General features: G+C 52.3%; 1 long non-coding RNA gene across 1 annotated transcript; it reads right to left on the bottom strand.

The window, feature by feature from the left end:
• Window positions 1–1926: 1926 nt before the first annotated feature.
• On the bottom strand, window positions 1927–4353 carry LOC137144278 (uncharacterized). The gene is made up of 3 exons (XR_010917367.1): window positions 4124–4353; window positions 3666–3743; window positions 1927–2199 (listed from the first exon to the last, which is right to left on the bottom strand). It is a non-coding gene; the product is annotated as an uncharacterized lncRNA (long non-coding RNA).
• Between the last annotated feature and the right edge of the window lie 826 nt (window positions 4354–5179).

The following is a 5179-nucleotide window of genomic DNA, read 5'->3' as shown; positions in this document are numbered from 1 at the left end:
CCCCTCCAACTCCAGGCAAAATGGGACTTTGGTTCGCAATTGTTCTCACGGCAGCAGCTCTGGAAGGTATTTTCTTCCCCTGATTAAATGGCAGAACCAGGGCACTAGACAATGATTGCTGTTTGTATACCATTATCTGTGCCATGCCTTTATTTGCAGGTGTCCGCTCCCAGGTTCAACTGGTGGAGTCCGGAGGGGATGTGAAAAAGCCCGGAGACTCTCTCCGCCTCTCCTGCAAAGCCTCCGGATTCACCTTCAGCAGCTACCACATGCACTGGGTCCGCCAGGCTCCTGGAAAAGGGCTGGACTGGGTGGCTGAGATCAAGCACGATGGGTCGAGCCAGTGGTATTCCCCGGCTGTCCAAGGGCGATTCACCATCTCCAGGGACAACTCCAACCTCTATCTGCAGATGACCGGCCTGAAGGATGAAGACACCGCCCGCTATTACTGTGCGAGACACACAGTGAGCGGAAAGCAGCTGCTGCTGGTACAAAAACCAGAGCAGCGGAACTTCTGGCGTCGGGCGCCTGGCGGCAGCAGGACACCAGCCAAACACTGCTGTGCTGGGTAAAAGGCGGGGAAGGGCGGACAGGATGGAGAAAACTGACATTGTGGATTAACTCTTCAATGCCCTGCATGCCTCCCTATTTATACATTCAGATCCGGGTGCAAGGCCCCTCAAAATACCTCTCCATCAGTATTTAAGAAGGACCTTCTTTCTAGCTACACATTTAGGCATTTCTTTTGCCCCCGTCAACAATCAGGGAGCAATAATTCAAGTGCAATAAGTGATTAGCAATTGGCTATTTAAGCAAAGAACAATTATAGCAATCCATAACAAGTCACAAACCTGGGATCTTCAAAAAGACTAAGAAACCCCCTAATCTGGAACTGCCACAGACTGGGGACATGGGCAGTCTGCTCTGAACAGTGAATAAGAAGCTGGATATGAGTCAGCAGTGTGCCCTGGTTGCCAAGAAGGCTAATGGCATATTGGGCAGCATTAGTAGGAGCATTGCCAACAGATGGAGGGAAGTGATTATTCCCCTCTATTCGGCATTGGTGAGGCCACATATGCAGTACTGTGTCCAGTTTTGAGGCCCCCCACCACAGGAAAGACATGGACAAATTGGAGAGAGTCCAGCTGAGAGCAATGAAAATGATTAAGGAGCTGGAGGTTATGAGGAGAGGCTGAGGGAATTTGTTTAGTCAGAAGAGAAGAGTGAGGGGGGATTTGATAGAGCCTCAACTGAAAGGGGGTTCCAGGGAGGATGGAGCCAGGCTGTTCTCAGTGGTGGCCAGAACAAGGAGCAACTCTCCAGTTGATTCTATGGATACTAGGAACCAGAGTGGTGAAGCACTGGAATGGGTTACCTAGGGAGGTGGTGGAATCTCCGTCCTTAGAGGTTTTTAGGGCCTGGCTTGACAAATGGCTGGGATCTTTTAGGTGGGGCTGGTACTGCTTTGAGAGGGGGTTGGATTAGATGGTCTCTTGGGGTCCCTTCCAACATCTTCTATGATTAGTTAAGTGCGGGGCGCTGTACAAATAGGAGGCACCCTAGAAAAGTTGTCCTCTTATCACAACGTTAAAGAAATCTAGAGTGCAAAGATCCCACAATCAATGGCGCAATGCTTAGACTTTCAGGGACCCACGAGGACAGAGGCACTTCTTCCCAACTGAACTGGAGATCGGGTTCTTATTCCCCTATTCTTTGCCCTACCCTACCACAGCCTCACCTCAGTTTGCAGGTGCCCCTCCCAGGTGCTGGTGGAGTCCGGTATTCTAGGGGATCCCAGAAAAAGTCCTGGAAGACAACAGGAGACTCTCTTCGCCTTTAGATCTCCTAGCAAAGCCTTTATGTCCGGCTTCACCTTCGGCGGCTACAGTCTGCACTGGGTCCGCCAGGCTCCTCTGATAAGGGCCAGAGTGGGTCTCACGTATTTTCGACGACGGCAGTGCTGTGAACTACGCCGACACAGCGAAAGGGCGAGTCACCATCTCCAGGGATAACGCCAAGAACTTGGTCTATCTGCAGATGAGCAGCCTGAGGCCGGAGGACACGGGCCGCTATTACTGTGCGAGAGACACAGTGAGAAGAAACTCCTACAAAACCCCAGTGTGCAGGATCCCCCTTCTCCCGTGCGGGGGCAGCACTTCCACACACTCCGCAGCTCTGCAGACAGGCAGGAGAACAGGCCTGGGGAGCGGGAGGGGGACAAAGATCCGATCTCGGGTTTTAACCCTGCAGTTGCTGCCAATGTCCCCCCTTGCAGCACAAAATCCCGCGGGGCCGGGGCTACAGAGCTTCACTCGGCTGCTGAATAAATCCCACGCAGCTCACCTGCGGGACAGGACGCAGGGCTGCGATTTTCAAAGCAGCGCCCTGATTTTAAGTCACCCCAACTCCCCTCTGAAAATCACAGCCCAGACTCTCAGCGGGTGTCCAGGGGCGGAGCCAGGGATCCAGCCCATAATACTGTGCCACAATTAACTATAGTAACCATGGAGCTAAAGGAACCCACCTTCATCTACCGAGCCTTGGTACCTCAACAAGGCCAGCCAGGTGAGCGGGGTTCTAGATCCGAGCCCAGCAGGGTTCTCCGGAGGCGCTTCGGCGGAAGCAGAGCCCCACTGGTGATGGGCTGGGGGCTCCAGGGTTAGACCGCGTAGGGATGGGGGAACAGCCTGGCGTCTTCAGAAAGCAAGGATCTGGGGCAGGACCAAAGGGTGAGGGTCTCAAACCCAGCCCGGATTCAAATCCCTTTTCAGCCTTATTGTTCCAGGAAAGGAAAGGATCCTGCTCCCTGATTCCCCCCCAGAACAAAGGTTCAGATAATTCAGGAAATAAGTTGGTCTCCTTTCTCAGGAGGAGGCTGTGCAACCACGGCTGTTTCCTGTTTATATCCGTCTCTGTCTCTGCACCCGAGAGACAATCCTCAGCCCCCCGTGTCTGTGCAATTACCAGCCAGTCCCTCTGAGCACCTCCCCTCCCCCTTCAACACCAGGGAAAATGGCCCTTCCCTTCCGTGTGTGTGTCTTTTTGGCAGCTCTGGAAGGAGACTGGGATACGGCTCCCCTCAACGCACTGGACAGACAAGACAATGCTACGTTCTCGCCCTAGGCCTGGATTCACAGAGGTGCCCGGGTTAGGGAAGATCAGTTTGGCACTGCCTATCTTTCAGGCACCTAGACAATCCCAGGAACAATGTATGACCGTCCACAAAGCCTGAGATTGGAGCCTGAACTCCTGGAGAAACAGGCACCTAAGAACAGGATTCACAAAAGCCAGCACACTAGGCAGGGGCCGTCGAAGCTCACCAGTGGGAAACGCACAGGAGAGGTTTGTCCTGAACCCCCTTCCTCTGCCGGAGATAGGCACTTCAGTCTGGGCGGCAGGATACACGTCACCCTGCTTGCAATTCCTGAATGGGAAAGGAATCTCCCCCTGCAGCCAGGCATCTGACCTGCCCCTGCCTTTCTGGTGCGGCTGGCACCATGCATCATACAAAACAGTCAGACAAGCAGGAGATGGTGGCACCCACCTTATGACTTTTAGCCCAGGGGTTAGAACCCCTAAGCCGAGATGTGGAAAACAGAGTTCAATCCCCCACCCACCTTCTGTTTGATAAAGAGTAAGGATTTGAACAGGGGTCTCCTACTCACAGGTGAACACGCTAAGCACTGCCTTATGGGGTTCGCTGAGGTGGGTCTCCCTCCGTCTCTTGCGTTGAAGATGTTTCACTGTGGAAAAATAATGAAAGCGGGATTGATGTGAGGACTGGACTCTGTGTCGCCTATCTCCTCTGGTGGTGCCCTAACCCCAGGCTAACCAGTGTGGTGAGGGCAGCCTGTTCTGGCCCTCTGTGGGTCCTGTGTCTTTTTCGGCTATGCAGCTGGGTGGGGGCTCAGTCCCACCCTCTACCCCAGGCCCCAACCCAGGGACACTGTGAGTAGTAGCCTCAAATTGCTTAGTCCATGAACTACCACCTTCCCCAGGTCACCTCTCCTTGGCCCCACTGTTTGTGGTCACTTCCTGGAATCAGGGGGGAGGGTCCTCGCTCAAGCCTCTCTGCCTAGGATCCTTGGCTATGCCTGCACAGGCTTCCCCTTGACTCTAGTACCTTTTGGGTTGTGGTAGCAATTGCTCCAAGCCCTAGAACGGAGCAAAGTGACTCCTTCTTTTAACTCCCTTTCAACTTCTGCCATCTGTCTGGCAAGGAGGCTTTTAACTGCTGGGGCCAGCTCCTTGATTGGCCTCAGCTGGCCTAATTGCCCTGGAGTGGCCCCAGCTGAATCACCCAGGGAACAAGGATTTGTTGACCCTGGGGATTATATAGATACCCTCGAACTAAATGGCCAATGGGATGTTCTCATCAACATGGACTGGAGATGGGGTGGGGAAAACAAACTGGTTCTGTGAAAACACCCCTTGTCTCCATTGTGGCATGCTCCTTCGACTTTATCTTTATATTCCAGGCAGTTATTTTGCTCTCATTGTTGACACACAAAAACCTTGCACACTTTGTTTGATCGGATCATTTCAAGGTTTTTTCTTTTATCATTGTAAAGCCAAGGACAATTTTATCACTGTTTTGTATGTCGCTGTTAAAGGTAGAGCAACTTCTGTCCAGGTAGGGGTAAATTACTCCACCAAACATTGATCCTAGCTAGTTTTCCCGTCAAGTAAAGCGTCTTGTTGTTTAAATACAGTTCTTGTTTAAAATAATAATAAAAAACAACCTACTCTCCTGTAGCCACCAGGTCTAGCCCTGTCACCCCAGCCATGCTCATTCTCTGCCCCCCAGTGCTGGATACTCTCCAATGTAGGATGAAATGATCATCGACTCTGTGCGGGGCACTGCACACACACACGGTGTGGGACTCTCTGAATCTCTCTCTCTGAGTCCCTGTACAAGTAATGCCCAGCACTGACAGAAGGAGAGTGTTTCTCTTATAAAGAGGGGGAGATGCAAATGCAGGTGAGAGATTCCAGTTTAAATCTCCGGCGCTCTCTCTTTCTCTGCCCAGCCTTCACCCGCAGAGACATTCCCCGGGGTCTGTGCAGTTACCAGCCAACCCCCCTGAGAACTTCTCCCTCCAACACCAGGGAAAATGAGACTTTGGCTTCCCTTAGTTTTCCTTCTAGCATCTTTCGCAGGTAATTAACCCCACTCAGT

This window comes from Emydura macquarii, unplaced genomic scaffold (assembly GCF_026122565.2).
Source record: "Emydura macquarii macquarii isolate MOO-44397 ecotype Brisbane River unplaced genomic scaffold, CSIRO-AGI_Emac_v2 contig_3441, whole genome shotgun sequence".
Lineage (NCBI taxonomy): Eukaryota > Metazoa > Chordata > Testudines > Chelidae > Emydura > Emydura macquarii.
This window is presented reverse-complemented; position numbering and strand designations above follow the sequence as displayed.